Source organism: Ixodes scapularis, unplaced genomic scaffold, assembly GCF_016920785.2.
Source record: "Ixodes scapularis isolate PalLabHiFi unplaced genomic scaffold, ASM1692078v2 PGA_scaffold0__279_contigs__length_252992795, whole genome shotgun sequence".
In the NCBI taxonomy this organism is placed as follows: domain Eukaryota; kingdom Metazoa; phylum Arthropoda; class Arachnida; order Ixodida; family Ixodidae; genus Ixodes; species Ixodes scapularis.
In genome coordinates this window covers 107805916-107825762 of record NW_024609835.1, presented here as the reverse complement: position 1 = coordinate 107825762, position 19847 = coordinate 107805916, and the positions used below count along the sequence as shown (strand labels likewise).

Genomic DNA, 19847 nt, shown 5'->3' with positions numbered 1-19847 from the left:
TACTACTTTCTGTACAAATACAAGATACCCACGATATTACACGATAAATAGCCACCAAAATTAACGTACCAATTAGGCAGTGCTGTTCGTAAGTCTCCGAAGTCACGGAACGTTCACGAAGCAAAACGGCCATCTTGGAAAAATCAAAATAGTGATGGTGATAGCGATGGGTCTTCTGTAAAAACTCCGAGGACATATGTAATGTTTTTTTTTTTTCTTTTAAATTAATGTAAGGAACACATATTCACCTTAGCAGAACCTTAAAATTATGGCAACAAAATGGCCTTAAGTTTGAACATTTAGTTGTGCCGAAATACACTTGGTAATGTTTCAAATCTGCAGAACGCAGATTTGAAAGCCCTTGCCGATTGCCTTTCCGTGAGCGTGTGAACGGTCAAAAGCCGATGAAATGATAGGCTGAAATACTCCGGAGATAGCATGCTTAAAGTGGTCAGAAATATTAAACGGGGTATATCTATTGTCGTTTCATCGAACTTTTCGGAGCTTAATCTTATCAATAATTACCTTCTCGCATGTTTCACAGTAATCCGTGGCATGGATTCACCACACTATTTTTGTCAAGTGTGGCAAGAGGTATGCACCACCGTCAGAAAAAAATATGAGAATTAATTTAATTACAACAGGAAGCCACGAAAGGGGAAGATGACAAGACCCGATCCACCAAAAAGGAGTGGGCCTAAGAGTGCAGTCTTGGTCCATGATTCACGACGGTAACCTATAATGAATGCAGAGAACAAAGGAGTCCATCAGGTCAACAGGAACCAATATCTGACCCGAACATGCAAGGAAAACGCTCAGTTGGAAAACTCACTCTTAGAACCAGGACCGCTGGCGTCCACAGAAACCAAACTAAATACAATAACAGCGCCACCCTTCTGCGACGAACTAAAACATGCAAGTTGTTTTATTTAGCTACTGCAAAATGGCCCTGCGAGATGGCGCCACCTAGAGTTCCTGAATAGGCTCTTTACAGGAGGCATAGTTGCATTACTGTTTTCCACGTACCGCCGCACCGCTACTCACCGAGATGCGACCACGTGAGGAGCAGACTCAAATGTTGTGCACGAAAGTACACATTGCAGACACCCTGGCATACGTTCCCCTGCTTTTGAGCGCACCGTGCTGCCATTCGCCGGCTCCTTATACCGTACAGGAAAGACGGCGCTACAGGGATGAACACGCAATTCTGGCTCCCGTAGGGAGCCTATACAGAAGAGTCAGCGCCACTGACTCTGCTGCGACTCGACGGAACCACTAAGTGTAGCCGTGTAGTTTCCTTAGTGGCTGATGCGGGAGAAATGGCGGCGTTGCAATAGACTTCTTCCAAACCGACGCGCCCCATCGCGGCGAAATACCACGCAGTGCCCACTGGGAACTTGTTGGCCACTTAGTTTCGGTTTCTACTGAGCAGCTTCATCTCATGCTATCACGCCGCGACCGAATACGCTGCTCATGTTTTCGATTATCTGACTTTTTTTACGAATGTACAATACACTCATTCTAGAGCGATACAAAACGAAGACCGGGGCACTTTCCTTGGTTCCAGAAACACCGGATATTATGCGTGCGTATGCAAACGTAGTAAGACGTGGCTTAGTCACCTCACCCCACGAGTGCATCTTTGAGCTCAGTGTCAGTAATCCCGTCCAGTACCAGTGAACTACAACTGAAATTCGGTCACCTTGAGCCCTACACGTATTTTGTTTGCCAAACGTACGCTTCTTGTTACTTCATTGGGCGAAAAGCAAGCCACATCCTCACAGGAGTATCAAAGTTAAGCCCAGCATTGGCGCATTAACTTTTAAGGAAACAATAAATTCAACCTCACTACTGCACAAAAGTTACTGTGATGTCTTCCTCATGTCATCACATATCTCGCACTCAAATTTTATGCTGATAGAAGATTAAGTTTTCGCAAACGCTAAGATCGGCTAGCTACGACGGAGGCCCTAACAAGCGTCCCCAACTCCTCCTCGGCCTTTTTGGACGAGCTTTTACTGACGCCCAAGATCTGTGCCTGAATGGTGTGTCTGAAATTATCTCGGCATACTCAGTCAGAAAGAAAGCAAACACATAACAAATATTATGGCCATTAGCAACCGTCAAATGCGCTTTGAATAATTTCGTTCGTTCAACACACCGCAGAATTCATGCCTGTCCAGTGCACTTCCAGCGAACGGTGCGACATTGTTCACACAAGTGCTCGACTTCTGCTTTCTTTTTTGTATGTGTGAATGTACCTATATTATTGCACGATAACTTTATGTGCATACGTGATGTTGAATATTAGTGGAAGGCAAGCGGGTGGGGACTTCACTTTGTGCAGTGCTGCGGGGCAGTACAGATAAGAGATGAGAAGTGTGTTCGAATGGAGCTTTTCAATGGCACGTCAGAGTTTTACTTCGCATACTCAGGCGTATTAAGAAAAACAGTAATTGCAAAAAGTTATATTTCGTCTATAAACGCACGAAAAAAAAAAAAAAAAAACTTCCTGATTCCTGACTAATGTAAAGGCGCGAGCTCGATGTATGCATACTTATTGGTTGCTACAGCTTGTTGATTCGTACACAAGCAAGATCCCTGAGCTTCGCAGCGTCGACATTCCCAGCACTGGCTCGTCCACATACCTCGAACCGCTAACAAAAAGGCTCAAGTACAAAAATACAACAAGCATGCGTTAAGACAAGCTATACTTCTCGGGCTTGCGCTAAAGATTCAAGGTCTGGCCATTTAGGTTAGTTTAGAGACCACAAATGACGCTCTCGATACCAGAAAATATGAGATAACGGCCGTTTATGGTCCACGCTCTGTGTATCTCTTGTCGACGTGTCAATCGAAACTGAAACCATGCCACTCTCCTCCCTGGCTAACTAGTTCCCAGAGTGCAACGCGCGCCGTGTTGCATGCAGGAATTTATGGAAGTAGTCTATTGCGTTTAGTTCGGTTCTCGAGTATGGATGGAAGCCACTAATCATTTCTTCCTAACAAGGAAGAAATGATTCGACGGTAATTTTCACACGACGGTAATTTTTCACTGAAAAAAGTTAACCTTGGGGGCTTTAGTCCCCCATCCTTAAAATCTGCTCATGATGCATGTGCCAAGAAAATGACGGAGAAGAGTGGAAGAGAGCACGCAAGGACGTCAGGACACCCGAGCTCTGGTTAGAGGGATTGGTGGGTACACCTAAAGCTAGGTGCCTTTGTCTCCACTGCACTTGTCAAGGACGTTTCAATGGGAGAGCCAAACACTGGACGCCCGCGTTCTGCAGTCGAACGTGTTCAACGAGTGCAGCAGAAACAAAGGCTGCCTTTATCTCCACTGCACTCGTCAAACGCATTCGAATGTGAATGCGAAACGCTGGACACCGATGTTCTGCATGTGCATTACAGACAAAGGCAGTTAGCTTTAGGTCTACCCACTAATCGCTCCAATCGGAGCTCTGCGTTTTGACATTCCTGCACTCTCATCCCCTCCTCTCTCTCAATTTCTCGGCACGTAGAGTTCTGGAAGTTTAACAACGGTGGCTAGTGAAAAATCCAACAGACATGACATCCACAAAAAAAAAAAAAAAAAAAAGCAGCTTTTTTTGAGATTTTTTTGAAGGTGTTCTAAAATGCACCGAGAACTCCAAGTCGAGTTACTCCGTTCGGAGCTGAGGGAGTTGATACTGAACGCACCATCACCACTACTGCAAGGGAGGTCACGTGGAAATATTGTGTCCCTGAACTGCTCCTGCCGCTTCAAACACCTTAAGGGGAGACACTGCCCAGAAAAAAAAATTTCTGCAAAAAAAGTTGATTTTGAAAAATGACATCTTTACATCCACCAACATCTAGAGAGTATTCCCAAAAAGTTTCATTAATTTTCACTGTATAGTTAATTTTTTATAAATTATTTTCCGTCCACCAAAGCTATAGAAAAGGTAGGGTTTGGAGCACTTTGAACACATTTTTCTCCGTTCCACTTTTTGGTATAAATTCCATTTTAGTCAATCTATCGTTTGATAATGGCAAAACAGGGAAAGCGCATTCTTCCCTTATCCTGACTGAAATTTAAAGGGACCAGGAAATGATTTTAAAATCAAGTTTCATCCACCGCACGTCGTAAAAGGTGTGAAAAGAAACACAAAAACACAAAACTAGGGAGCCAAAAAAAATTATTTGCTATAGAACTTTTAAAAGAAAACTGGACTCTTTTGCGACTTCTTTCCTTCGAAAGCTCTGCCTTTTCACTACGATGCATCCGCAGAAATGGAGCACGTCAGCCGAATCCACGTCGCCTATTGGGTAAGAGCCTACCTCACCAGCACCGCGATCGTAAACAATAAATAGCCGGCGAATGTTTCCCAAAAGTTTTGTTAAATAATATTCAGACCCACATTTTGTAGCATAATTAGAGATGTGTGGCGAAAATTGCCAAATTTGATAATGCTGAGAGCCAAGCGCCATCTATCGTGTGGTAAACGAAGCAACTACTGCGCGTGCGCAGTAGGGCAGGGCTGGCAGGGCCGACTCCAGAACGGTTATTTCCTTTGGTTTCCTTCCTCTCAAAACTCTGACTGACTGAACGTTTATTTTTCTACGTGTTCATCTCACGCGTGCCGACTTCAAGCAGCAAGAAAAAAATGTACTTAAAACAGACCACGACGAACAAGAACGCTGGATCCACAAACACCCGAGAAGAGCGACAACAGCCGCGAATTGCGCTCCGACGAAGCTCTCAGAATATAGGCCTAGCAGGCACTCCGACTCGGCGCGGCGTTGCTTCGTCGCAAGACCGTCTGTCTGCCTGCGACCGGCTGGCGTGCTGAATGGAATATGCCCGCGCTACCCTTGTGGGGTACCCTTGTGGACCCTTCCCGTATAATAGTTTGATCGCTGACCTCAATTTTACGTTAAGAGGTGAGGTCAATCTCTTCCCCTTGTTTTCCGAGGCAGTGTTGACGAACACTCGTCGAAAAGGGACCCTCGTCGATTCTCTCTTCTTGTTTTGTGTGATATAGAGCTGAAATAAACGTTGTATGGATTACCTTCGTAACACGGTATGTACACTTTGTTATTAATATGCCATTTTTATCCTGACAGACTGCACGTCACTGTCGAGCTGTAACAGTTCGTGAGAGGTATACGTGCAATACCGGTCCAACCTTTCTTTGCCGAGTGTCGCGTCAGTATCGAGTTGCAATCGTAAAAGATCGGTCCCGAAGCGCTTACCAACAGCGCGAATACAGCACTTCCATAAAACGTGCGCGTCCGCTCCGAGTGTTAACAGGTATTTACGTGGCTCTTGCTGACACTCGTAGTTCAAACATATCTTTTTTAACGTCGGCTCGCTCCTGCATCTCCGAGACCGCGAAAAACGCCGCGGCAATTTGTTTCCATCTACGTCGCTTTGCAAACGACTGACACTGGCCGCCTTTTGCCAACAATGACAGTTGGGTTGACTTCTGGAGTCTTCACCGGAAGACTCGCTGCACTTCCCAACAGGCATACCGGTGTATGGGACTAGTTCCATGCTGTCGCTGTAGCACAACGTATCTCGTTGAATTTCGCTCAGCTGCGATGCGGCGATGAGAGGCGCCGATTCAGAAAATACATCGGTGACATCGGCGCAGTAAAACCTACCGGCGCACCCCAACTCGTCGCCGCTAATGCTCCCATCTCCTACTGCCGAGAGAAGTTCCGGTTCCGGAAATAGCGTACGTCACGGCTTGTTTTGCGGTCAAGAAAAAGTCGATATTTCATTAATTTTTTGTGTAGAAGTTAATAAACCGAGACGAAAACGGATGCCTGTTCGGGATTCAGTGAACATTTACGGTTTAATGTAAAAGTTATCTGGAAAAAGTAAAAAAGTCATTTCATGGTCCCTTTAATAAGGAGTGCGGCTATGGAACTTTTTTGTCACTTTACGGATGTCTTTTGTAAAAAATGTTGACATTTTGGCGAAGGCACAGAAGACCAAAAAGTTGACCAATTTTGCAGAAGAGAAAATTTATTGGCGACGAGATGTTTTGGTGGCGCCACCTCGCGAGCGCCTTCCTGTGACGGAGCCAGTAGGATGCGAGCAGACGACGCGCTATGTCAATGCACGGAGTGGCTGTGTTAGTTCGCATCGATGCCAATTAAAAACTGCTTATTTATTAAAGAAGCGTGTATGACGTTTTTTTGTGACTGATCTTTCTAATGAATAACAGTGCCTCGAGGTTGATTTTGATAGTAAAACAAACAAACGTTAATATGTTCAAAAACAAGCCTGGAGTTTTACATTACAGCTTGCGCGGCGTGCGTAAGAGCTATTCACAGCCTCTAATTTTGTTTTTACGAATCTGTGGAGGCTGTTGTATAGAAAAAGGTTTTCCATTCACCAGAGTAAATGACGTGCTGTCTTCTTAGCTGCGCAAGCGCGCACAGTTGCGGTGCAACGCACCGCCCACTTGTTTTAGCAACATTGAGCTCGCCCATACCGACGCTTCCACCCAAGTGTGACTCAAGAGTTGGTGCCGAGCAAATGCTTGTCAGCAACTGAAAATTAGCTCCTCCCGTATCGAACACGTGGCAAAGAAGTTCGTCACATCGCGACTTCTGTTCGATAGAAAAGCAGAAATGTTTAAAAAATTCTGAAATTGTCGGCGATGGCCCGGCAATATCAGGCGATTGAGTAATTTGTTCTAACCTATTTTACAAAGAATTGTTTACAAATTTACACTCGCTCGTTGAGAAGCGCATCACGCATTATACGTACATGGGTCCGTAAAATGAGACGTACTAACGGTAGTTATTCATTGCAGGTGTAACCTCATTTTTTTGTGACGCTGAGGTGTGACCGACTTACTAAATTTACGACTTCGATCGCGAGGGGGTCTCGCACGTTTCGCATCAACTGGGTGAATAAGCAGAGATTTAATTGAAACGACTCAGGAAGCCGGCCATCGCTTCTTCCTGCGAGTTATTTTGAGGAAATGTTTGTTTACTGGTTTACAAAATTTTAAAAAGGAATCAACTTAGAACTAATAAGAGACCACCGCTCACAGAAGACATTGGAACCAACAGGAGACACGGAGTCGCTTTCACTTAAATGTTCACTACACACGCGAGAGGATCTCGAATTCGAATTTCCTACTTTTAATTTGAAGAGACGTTCCTAACTCAGTTGTATTTTGTCCAAATAATTTTTTTAATACACCCTGTTCGTCCTGGTAGGTGACATAGCGGGTAAAGCGCTGGATATTCTATTTTCATCATCCAGCTTTTTTTTACTGGGGTAGAGAACAGCTGCACACCACCATCCCAGTGCTTCGACACCTCAGCGCCAAAAGTGTTTGTTAGCACGACTACGCGTTGCCACGGTTTCAAGGTTTGGTAAAATGTCCTACTACAATTATCAATTCAGAAAATAAACACAACGCGTGAAACAGGCTTTGCCGCGCGTTACCCAAATTGCACACGAAGCGAGCTGACGAGCCGAGGGATCGAAGATCCGCGCGTTCTGTCCCAGTCTATCCTACCCGCGACGTCACAAATGATGATGATGATAGCTAGAGAAGCGCCCCCTGTAATTCGCGCACGCCGCCAATAGAAATGAATTACTTTTTAGAAAAAATTTTCCATAGCCGCACCCTCTAGGCATTCTGCTACATATCTAGCAAATAAAAATCTTTAATATCGCAATAGTTTTCTGACGATAGATTAACTAAACAACGTAGGCGTGTTGCTGATAGAAGCTACTCTTATTTCCTTCTCATTTAACCGACAGACCTGAAATTTTGTCATACACCCTCTAGCATGACCACCAGCCTACCCTGTAAATTTTGTTAATTTTAAAACAAGGGTTCAAAAGTTGACCCCCCTAGGGGGTGTGCCCCCTTAAGGCCCGTTCACACATCTGCGTTCGGAGCGATCACTGTGCTTACGAACGAATCCAACCGCTGCGACTCCAACGACAACTGTGCGCGACGTGTACACACACATGCAACCGCATGCAACCACACGAATCAACAGCCAATAAGAAACAAGCTTCAGCTCTTCCTCCTAGCCAATAGGAAGCAACCCAGCTACGCTTACAAACATGGCGGTCGGTTTCGTGTCCGACGCGGGGTAGCGGGGTCCTCACCGGAGCAGCCCGAGGTTTCGGCTACGGCATACAGTCACGAAGATCTGCTGTGCGCCTACAATAGCTGTGTAAAGGCTGGTTCAGACATCTAAAACGAACCCGTTATCCGCGACTGCGTCCGTTGTGACCAGAGCGACCGGAACGATCGCTCTGCGCCGCGCGTACACTCCTGCTACCACTGCAACAAGCGCAGCAGGTCGGCAGCACGGCGACCGCCTCTCCGTTGCCGTCAGCGGAGAGGCGGTCGCCGTGTTTGTTTCAGCGGTGCCTCCAAAAAGAAGGGGACGCGCTGCCACTCAGTTGCGTAACAGAAAATAGACAGACCGTCTTCTATGACCTCAAGCTTTATTAGTCTTTTTTCAGGATATGCTTGCAGGGTAGTGCATTAAAAAAAAAGAAAAAGATGCAGTACGCCGTCTTGCACGACCACGACTTTAATACACGGCTTTGCCAACAGTACAAAACTCGCCACACGCCTTTTCTACGATTATAAAAGACGATGTAATCTTAGCAACGATATAGCAACGTAGAAATATAATTTGACAGACGATGCGAGCGTTCAGGATTGCTAACACTAATCACCTTTTTCAAGCGATGAAAACGAGTAAAAAATTCGCATCCTTTGTACGGTACGCACCAGTAATACCTTGAACTTGAGCACACGCAAAAAATGTGCCAAAAAAAAAAAAAAAAAAAAAAAAAAAAAAATCCGGGTGATGTTTGAGGACACAAATGCTAAGGAAGCACCACTGTAGTCGAAGTAAACAAAAACGACTGCACGGGCGTTTCTGCTGTCTTGAGAGTGCTGCCACGAGATCGCCGCACAAGTAGGTGGATCTTCCCTTCTAGTACGTGCTGGGTTATCATAACGACACACGACGAAAGTTCACAGTCAAGGATAGCACTTTTACGGGGAACGATGAGCGTTTACCACGCCGTCTTTGTCGACGATCACCACCAACGCCTTGTTTGCAAATAGAAGGAGCCTGGCACGACCGGCATGCAACGCGCGCGACCGAGCTCCTCGACCTGTGATTGGTCTGTCGCTCCCGTCGTCCCCGAACGTAACGAAAAAGTTCAGCCCGGCTCAACTCCTTGCGTTGCGAACGAACACGAACGAAACGACCGTTTGGCGCTTCGTTGCTATGGTAACTCGTCGTTCCAACCGGTTGCATTCGTTCGTAAGCGTAGTGGTCGCTCCGAACGCAACTGTGTGAACGGGCCTTCAGAGTTGTCGGAGCTGCTCATCGGTTTCAAGTCGTACCCAAAACCAGCAATACGTGTTGCTGTGGAGGGGGGAATAACTCATCAGCTGCCCAAAAACTATATGAGTAACTTATCCCATGAGTAGCGGGCCTTCTAGCAAGCTCGTTTCAAATGCACTGGCATTGTGCGAGTCATCTCATAGAGTGCACCGCACTCGCGGAGTGCCGCACAAAGAACCGGTCTCAAACTAACTTACCGAGTGCAGCCTGATGCTGTCACCATCTGCATTGTAGTAAGAGTGCAGACCTCAAACTGAAATTCGCGCTACACTGTTCGACATGACGGGCAGGAATGCGATTGAGAGTTGCTGCAACGTGTAGTTTATATCTGTGATGACTTCAAACAGCACGGCTGTAAGAGATATTTACAGATGGCATCAGTTCCTGTAACCTGCTCAGTACAAAACAGCTGTAACTTTTTGTTAAACGATACACTGGAAAAAAACTGCGCAAAAGCTTGATCAGAGCAAACGCAAGAAATTTGAAGGCTAGGCATGCCTTGCGGAACACAAGGATGCCCACACGACTCTTTCTCTGAAGCGTGCTCCTTCTGTACGAACAGCAAAAGTTAATTTTAGGGTTAGAATATTTTTTGCCAGTTTCACGCTCTCGTCGTAAAGCGGTACTCGGTCTTGTTGACTGATATTGCCGTTTCGTTTGACACTGCGATGTGCAACACTCTCGAAGCTAGCTAGCTGTAGGGCACGTTTCATTCTTGATTATCGCCGCTTGTCCAGAAAGCTCTGTGACACTTTGTCGCTGCCAGATGACACTGTGCTCAACGTGCCGTTGCGCCCAACGGACAGGCCACGTGACACACCTTCGGCACTGGATTAGCTCCGATGGCTCGCAGCATTCAGAGTAAAGTGCGGTATTGCATTTTGCGCTTTAGTAACTCACCACTGCCGAGCTGCTACGCCAGAAGCACTCAGCAGACCCCACCAACTCACCTCTACGTTGACAGGGCGGTAGGAGCCATGTGGTTGGTGGGCCAAGCTTTTATTGCCTCATGTCCGACCTGCACATCTGTATGAGAAAGGGGCATGATAAGTGATGCAAGACTGACAATCGGCTGGTTCACCGAGCATGTAGCCTCCAGTGCCCTGTCAGTTAAGGGGTGAATGAAGTCTAAAGTTGGTATATAACAGCCGTCTACTGTCCCACTCTCAGGCACGCCACCCATGACCAGTCCAGTCGTTGATCTTTAAAGGGGTTATGACACAAAAATTAAACGAATAGACTATTCTTGAAATGGAATGCTCATAGGCTACTTAGTATATACACCAAGTTACGCAATTTTTAGAGCTCTGATAACTGCAATATTCAATTTACGAATTTTTATAATTTTCATTTGGCGACCAGGCAACACTGCTCAACTTAGTCACACCATGGTGTCCATAAACCACATGACCATGAACACTCTCTCATTCTAGGCACCCCCATGATCGCCCAAGCTCTTCTCGTCGCGGTACGACGCTCAAACAGCTCGGTAAACTGAAAGCTATTCTCGCTCTCGCCCCCCGGCCGGTTGACCTTCCACCCTGCATGCGCCTGCGAGACATTCCCGGACGACGGTGACCACAGCGAACTCGTCGTCGCTGGAGCTCGTCGCCAGCGGGTCGCAGTCAAAATGAACAGCTTCCAACATCTCTTGATAGCAATCACTCTCATCGCTGCTTCGATCAATGTTGAACACTTCGACAAGGCGATCGATGCCGTAGACGTAATCGTCACAGACTGGATGCTGGAAACGTGGAAGGTAAACAAGGAAGCTGAGGCTCGATACGCCAAGAGAGCCAAGTCTGCGAGTGCGTGCAAGTAGACACCACGCTGGAGGCTGGCTACGTCATCAGCCTCCAGGTCCGCCCGGATCTGAGGGGCCCGCATATAAATCGATTTATCCATGAAATTATCGCGCCTTTTTCAAAACAAATTTAGCAGGATTATAGGAACATACAATGGGTCCTAGCAGTATAGTTATGTAATATTTTATTTTTGGCATTTCATAACCCCTTTAAGCAAGGTTAAGCAATGACTGCCTTGTGCCACCACACATGAAGGTGTCCACGGAACAAAGCCGCATTGGTCCTGCCATAACCCACACCTTGTCGAGGTAGAAAACTTTCGGGCCCTTTATTTCCTGTGTTGTACAATACCCCAAGAGGTACCTCTGTTAAAACGGGACTATTTTGACCCCCTCGGTCAGAAGCGAGGCCCCTTGCGGCCATTCAGCGCCGTCTACTCATTCATAGATGTTGCTCCTTTCGACAAAATGTCTGTGGCGACAGCTGGGGCTAGTGAAAAAGCGGACACCATAGCTCTTCCCAAAGCACCCTGTCCTTCCTCAAGAGCGGCTAGTTCATCCAGGAACAGTGCAATGGTGCTTGGTGGTCTATGATCGCAGACCACCGGTCATAGCCGCACCAACGGCGGCGGCGGCGCCGCCTCCCCCCCAACTGACGTCACTCAGGTGACAAGCATTTCACTCGCATGACGCGACTCCAAGCGATACTCACTATGGCTGGCGACAACGCATAAAAGGCATGCGCTGGCCCTTTGACCCATGCGGAGTGCAGTGCAGGAAGTGGAACGGCATCGGTGACCCAGTCGCTGCAGTTACCCAGAACTGTTTTACTGCTGTCTCGGCAAAGGTGCAGGCCCGCTGTTTGATGCACGTAGGTAGAAGCCATCAGCCGCAAGCATCGGACACCTGGGGTGGAAACTTTTGCACCCAACAAAACAATAACCATGAGAAGAGTGGTCTGGCCGGTGAATTGCAAAAACATAAAAAGCAGGCACATAATGAAGTATTTCTGTTACCTTGTCTTGCAAAAACACAAAAAGCAGGCACATATAGAAGTATTTCTGTTACCTCGTCTCATGCTCAAGCATTATTTTGGATAGTATACATCAATAATGCCTGTCTCGCAGTGGCTTTCTGAACAAAATGTTGTAGAAAATACAACCAGTTGAATACCAAAGGAGAAGTAGAACAGAGAGGCACATGCACACTATGGAAGAGCACAACTCTTCGCCATTAACCTGTAGCAGAATCGCTTAGCAGTTCTGCTGCAGGTGTGAATGTACCACGAGGCAGAATACAGTATTTGTGCAGAAAACACCATCGCAGGCCTACCTGGACGAACAGCAACATATATACCCGCCACAAATTCAACGCGCCGTGAGGGCCATTCGCGAAGCCTGATCTGTTTGTAAATCCCTTCTTTCGACAGAACGCTTTTGTGACTGCACGAGCTCGTCAAAAGCTGACATTCCCAACATGCAAATGCGGCGCAGGCGGCACTTGGGAGCCACATGCCACTCCCGTTGATTATCTCTATTATCTTCTTCTTTGTCCCCGACGCTACGTGAGGTAGCCAAGCGCTATCAAATTCCACCACAGCGGTGTTGAATCGACGATCGAACGCCACCAGTAGGTAAATTCCACTCACCTTTTACTTTCCGAACAAGCGTCCCACGGGCCTCCATGCGGCGAGACGGGGCCTGTTACTGGCTTGCATGAATGCGCTGAATGCGCTGTGGACTTCATTGCCGACGCTCTTTCCCAAGCATTGAATATCACGACCAACTCCACTCGACAATACCGCGGCACATAACACGACAATGTATAATACAAGAAAGACCGCTGGAACCACTGATATGGAACCAACGCGACCGCTCCGAAAAGCGCCCAACAAACACTTGGAGGAAACGAAAAGTAAAAACAAAAAGTAAAATTGGAAGAAGCAAAAACAAACAAAACAAAAATTTTCGTCACTTCCTGTTTGCGTTGTTTTGCTTGTTTTTGCTTTTTCTCTCAGCCAATAGGCGTTGCAACCTTACTGCGGCGAAACGCTCGTCAGGGAACACCAATATACCGTTTGTAAAGTTGTTTCGAGTCACGTCGGGGGTGCACTGCAGAGAATGTGGTTGCATACTAGTCTTCGACAAACTCCAAGTGTTTTTTTTTTTTTTAAATAAAGACATAGCCACGTGTGAAATTATAGAAGCTCGTGACATTGCAAGACTGGGACCAGTTTGTGTTGATGGTGTTGTATTGAACACGTGATATGCATTTTTTTTTTGTTTTTCCTTGATTTATTTGGTGCGTCATGTTTGCTATTTATACCTGGATGCTAACATAAATAAATCTTCAGTTGAAAGTCGGCGCTGTCTCCTGTCGGTTACCTTTTGATTTGTACTCTTCTTTGCGCTGTTTTGTTTTTAATTATGTACACTTTTCTTGCCCACACACTATCCTCAAGTTTCGGTTAGTCCCCGTGGCTCAAATTTAATCTACGGGATGTTTCTGAGAGCTGTTCAGGAGTCAAACGGATTCCGCACAGCTCGTGAGTGACCTCCTATGCATGTGCTGGATCCGGTCTATACCGTGTTTATTCAATGCACTAGAGTGCATTCAATCCGTCGCTACTCGGCTTGTCCTGGGGATGTACGGTCGCACAACATAAATTAAAGGGACCATGAAATGACTTTTTTACTTTTTCCAGATAACTTTTACAATAAGCCGTCAATGTTCACTGAATGCCGAACAGGCATCCGTTTTCGTCTCGGTTTATTAACTTCTACACAAAAAATTAATGAAATATCGACTTTTTCTTGACCGCAAAACAAGCCGTGACGTACGATGTTTCCGGAACCGGAAGTTCTCTCTGCAGTAGGAGATGGGAGCGTTAGCGAGTTGGGGTGCGCCGGTGGGTTTTACTGCGCCGATGTCACCGACGTATTTTCTGAATCGGCGCCTCTCATCGCCGCATCGCAGCTGAGCGAAATTCAATGAGATACGTTGCGCTACAGCGACAGCATGGGACTAGTCCCATACGCCGGTATGCCTGTTGGGAAGTGCAGATGGGAACAATTTGCCGCGGCGTTTTTCGCGGTCTCGGAGATGCAGGAGCGAGCCGACGTTAAAAAAGATACGTTTGAACTGTCAGCAAGAGCCACGTAAATACCTGTTCACACTCGGAGCGGACGCGCGCGTTTGATGAAGTGCTGTATTCGCGCTGTTGGTAAGCGCTTCGGGACCGATCTTTTACAATTGCAACTCGATACTGACGCGACACTCGGCAAAGAAGGTTGGACCGGTATTGCACGTATACCTCCCACGAACTGTTACAGCTCGACAGTGACGTGCAGTCTGTCAGAATAAAAATGGCATACCAATAACAAAGTGTACATACCGTGCTGCGAAGGTAATCCATACAGCGTTTATTTCAGCTCTATATCACACAAAACAAGGAGAGGATCGACGAGGGTCCCTTTTCGACGAGTGTTCGTCAACACTGCCTCGGAAAACAAGGGGAAGAGATTGACCTCACCTCTTAACCTAAAATTGAGGTCAGCGATCAAACTATAATACGGAAGGGTCCACAAGGGTAGCGCGGGCATATTCCATTCAGTACGCCAGCCGGTCGTAGGCAGACGGTCTTGCGACGAAGCAACGCTGCGCCGAGTCGGAGTGCCTGCTAGGCCTATTGAGGAGTTTCAGCGACGGTGTCACCGCCCTGGCGGCCGGTCGCCGAAAGAGAACGAGGGGGATAGGTTCGCTGGGCGGTGGCTTTGTGTAAATGCGTTGGCCGCGAACGTAGGCTTATAAACTCCGGCAGCAAGAATATTACGCGGCTCTAGTGTTCCGGTACGAGCAACAGAGATGACACGAACTGCTGCGACGAGCTACGACCACCCGCCGCAGCGATGAAGGCGTCGAAGGAGCGCAACCTGTGTACTACGCAGTCAGTCGCCGTCGCCCGACGCAGGTCGTTTGGCACTTTCCGTCCCGGGTTCTTCGCTTGCACTTGGAACCGAGTATTATTCCCTGTGCTTCTGTATGTGCTCAGTGGCTGGATGTGGACCTCATAGAGCAGAGTTCTTCAGACTCGACAGCGACTCAAAGTTGACGGCGGAGGGGCTTGCAGCAACGCTTTCGGTTGGTGCACGGGTGCGACGACTACACGGATAAATTTTAAGATTGCTGCTAGCAAGGTGGGCCATAGTCACTTTATGTTGACACGATTTTGAGTGTAAGTACTCCGTGCAAAGGCGAATCTATCGCGTTTCTAATCCACCTTTGTTTTTGTTGTTGTTTTTGCGCTCGCACGACCGATTGAAAATGCTTCTGTACCAATCACGGAGTGAATGTCTTCGGCCTACATTGCGGAACGCCCAATAAAGTCATATTCGTTCAGCGAGCAAACTTCCCTTTCGAGTGACCTTCTTTGATTGATGATTTCGCCCGTACTTAAGTGCTATAATCAACACGATCGATGAAGTTTGCTTCCCTAGTTAGGACATTTTTTGTGCCACATGCGGCACTAATGCTTGGTACGATGTATTCTACTGGCGGTATTGTGATTTGGTTTACTTCCAAAGCTAACAGTATGACAGGTGGGACCATTCAATTTGCTAAAAATGTGATATGGGAATGTCGTTGCATAACTAGCATTTTACGTTTAAGATTGATAAGAAACATGCTCATGTGATGACGCACGTCTACAGCATAAGCTTTGCACATCCAGAATGGATGTGCTACAGGCTCAAGACTTTTAATAGACCAAATTGGTGATTACATGGCAATAAATATTGTGGAAAACTGCCCATTGACTCGGTGAGTTTTGATCGTGACCATTGGCGTGCTGTTGGCAAATTAAAGGGACATTGCATCTAGTGCTTAAATATCTTTATTTCAAGGTTCAGTGGACCCCTCTGCATCATTACAGGAAGGCACTCTCAAGCCACAACAAACAGCAGTGAATATACAATGCATAATAACCGGCACCAGTGTCCAGGCGTATAGTCCACAGAAGCCAATTTGAGCCTAAAAATGTTTTTGTTTTGTTTAGACAGTTTGCATTTGGTGTATAATTCGCAGGGCCCGATTTCCGCGCCCAGTGCATAGTCCGCCAAGCTGGTGCGTTGCGTCTTTGTGCTTTTTTTCCTGGGTGGCATTTTCTTCAGAAGTTCTTCGGCGAACGCTATTGAGCCTGAAGAACTGCTCTTGAGGCCCATATCTAGCCACTCGGCACACACACAAGCACAGAAAATAACACTAGGTGCCAAGTACAAACGAAGCACCTGGGCGGAAAGCCGTGAATGCCAAACGAGCAGCGTCCGGTGACGGCGACTGACTGCGTTGCGCCCCTTCGGTGCCTGCATCGCTGCGGTGGGTGGTCGTAGCTAGTCGTAGCGAGATGATCTTCACTTCAAGCAAGAAATCTTGCCATACCATAGTCAAGATATGTGTGCAAGTGTTCGACGACGTGGGCTCTCTCACATTGGTGCAGTTGTCATCAAGAAAGGTACATAACAATGTTGAGTGTTTGAGGCTGAAACTATGACGCATACTTATCTAAACCTAAATTTATCGGTCTGTGGCTACAAACATTTTCGTTGACGTTGCTTAGATCATGTAACCATTCAGGCCTCAAATTAAATGGTGTTTCGAACTCTTCGGTTGTGTATGAAAACCTATTTGCTCTAATAAAAGACATTTTGAAAAGGACACATGTCTTCTGCTGATACATATCTTCCAATTTACAATGCAGAAGCAAACAGAAAATCAACTGCATACATCTACCACTTGGCATAATAAGCACCTTTTGCAATTCATTCTTGAGCACACTCAAATATCAGCTAAGGTTGCTCTCGTTTTAGAAGCTTTGCCCTGTTCTGTAAAAAGAAAACAGTTAAAAAAGCTTTACCTTCGTTCTCCTCCTCGCATTTAATACAGACTTGTTTGTCAGCAGATCACACACAGCAGATATCACCGTGGCACATAGAACTCGAATGACCGATGAGACTTGCTATTACAATAAAGCTTTCCACAAGAGCCAAAATGAGGCTTGTAGGGGTGCACAAGCACATGGAAATGAGATTGGCGCTTCCGGGGCTTGTTTACATTATGCGTAAAAACAGGACGATCGGCGACCAGCTGATCGCAATATAACACCAAGGATACCGATGTTTCGATCCGTAGAACGCAGGATAAAGACCTGAATCGTCCCTTGTATGCTGTAGTTGTCATACTTTCCATCCAACCGCTTTTTAGTACAATTAACTAGAACACCCGAAAAGTTCGCAACACCTTCTAATGCGAGGCCTGAATGGTTACATCATCTAAGCCACGTCAACGAAAATGTTCGTAGCCGCAGACCGATAAGTTTAGTTTGAGATAACGTACGCGTCATAGTTTGAACGCGCGAACGTTGTTGATATGTACCTTTCTTTGGACCCGCGTACATTCGGTTCAACTTGATGACAGCTGCACCAGCGTGAGAGCTCACGTCGAACACTTGCACACATATCTTGACTATGGCAAGATTTCTTGCCTTCGACTGGCTTGAACACTTCATCTGTAGCATCACGGTAGGTCTTGGTTGAAATGATGATCGTCTCGCACACGGCAACAAACAGAGAACGACACGCTTTGTTCTATTTATACGCTACCGGTCTACGGGCGTCGCAAATCTATCCCCCTCTTGTCCGCCATGTTGGATCTATCGGAGCGCCCCCTATACACCTTTCCAAAAAACACTCGACCCCAGGGGCAACAAACCGTTTCCGAGCCCAGTCACTGAGTTTGAGGCTAGACTCTCACCGGCGTCCCTCCTAACCCTAACCGAGGGGACTGTGATTTCAACAGGCGCAGCCTGCGTAGGCGCAGTTTCAAACGCCGCTGGCGGCTAAATTCTCGTATTTTCCCGCTATATTTTGTGTTTCATGGCACATGTATGTTCCCGAGGACATTGAGAAAGCATTGTGCCACATTTGAAAAACAAAAAAAGCAAAAAAAAAGCTGTAAACTATTTTTGTTGGGACCGCGCGCGACAGAACGAATGAGGCTGGAATGTTTAGTTCTAGTTATTTGTTTTTTTCTTAGGATAAGTTTTGACGGCGCCGCGGGATTCGCCGCATGTGAAACGACAAAGCGCTTTGCTGTCAAAAATAAATTGCAACAGAAGAGGGCCGAAAGGCATGCATTTTTCACGCTCACAAATAACGTGTTTACCGATGGACAGGACACGGACATACAATTGAGGAAGTGTTAACATCCGAACAATATAACGTACGTACCGACGATGCAGCGTTATCCGAAACGAATTTATTTGAGAAAGATCTCAAATAACACAGTCACAGTCGACGACAGTCACATCTTGACGATCGGACGGAATCCGAGATGACTTCGTTTTGGGGCACGTTTTGGGGAGAGCTTCCTTTTTTCACAACCGCACCAAGGCAAAGAAACAAACGCGACTGACCCGTTTCTCACCCCCACCCGGACAACTATTTTCGGAGATGACTGAGGATTCTACGCCGATTATCTCTGGGAGGGGGGAGAACAATGTTCGCAAAATCGCGTCGAGGGTCGTTCAACGTCCTTCACCTCCTTCGTTTCCCGTGAATGTCGAGCTCGAGCAGAAAAGCTTGAATGGCAGGCACTTACCAGCCTTCTTTCTCACAATGGAAGATAACACAAAAAGGGTACGCAGCACGCATAAAAAAAATTAAGAAACTTTCGAAAGGGGCGAGAAAACGTCGAATGCAAAACCGCAAAAACGTAGGTAGAGAACCGCGCTGAGCGGGTCCTCACAGTCCCTGAGAGTGGCAGAAAATTTCTAGCTGATAGAGGGCGCGAGAGTCGCACCAGTAGCATCAGCATCAGCAACATGGCGGCGGCCTAGGAGCGTTTTTTGGAAAGGTGTATATTCGCTGAAACTCCTCAATATTCCGAGAGCTTCGTCGGAGCGGGATTCGCGGCTGTTGTCGCTCTTCTCGGGTGTTTGTGGATCCAGCGTTCTTGTTCGTCGTGGTTTGTTTTAAGTACATTTCTTTCTTGCTGCTTGAAGTCGGCACGCGCGAGATGAACACGTAGAAAAATAAACGTACAGTCAGTCAGAGTTCTGAGAGGAAGGAAACCAAAGGAAATAACCGTTCTGAACTTGGCCCTGCCCTACTGCGCACGCGCAGTAGTTGCTTCGTTTACCACACGATAGATGGCGCTTGGCTCTCAGCATTATCAAATTTGGCAATTTTCGCCACACATCTCTAATTATGCTACAAAATGTGGATCTGAATATTATTTAACAAAACTTTTAGGAAACATTCGCCGGCTATTTATTGTTTACGATCGCGGTGCTGGTGAGGTAGGCTCTTACCCAATAGGCGATGTGGATTCGGCTGACGTGCACCGTTTCTGCGTATGCATCGTAGTGAAAAGGCAGAGCTTTCGAAGGAAAGAAGTCGCAAAAGAGTCCAGTTTTCTTTTAAAAGTTCTATAGCAAATAATTTTTTTTGGCTCCCTAGTCTTGTGTTTTTGTGTTCCTTTTCACACCTTTTACGACGTGCGGTGGATGAAATTCGATTTTAAAATCATTTCATGGTCCCTTTAAGCAAGAGTTGGGCTGGGTTTCTTTGGATGAGTGCCATAGACGTCTCCG

General features: G+C 46.6%; 1 long non-coding RNA gene across 1 annotated transcript; it reads right to left on the bottom strand.

The window, feature by feature from the left end:
• Nucleotides 1-607: 607 nt before the first annotated feature.
• LOC120846521 lies at nt 608-10409 on the bottom strand. The gene is made up of 3 exons (XR_005717046.3): nt 10347-10409; nt 9594-9748; nt 608-736 (listed from the first exon to the last, which is right to left on the bottom strand). It is a non-coding gene; the product is annotated as an uncharacterized LOC120846521 (long non-coding RNA).
• Between the last annotated feature and the right edge of the window lie 9438 nt (nt 10410-19847).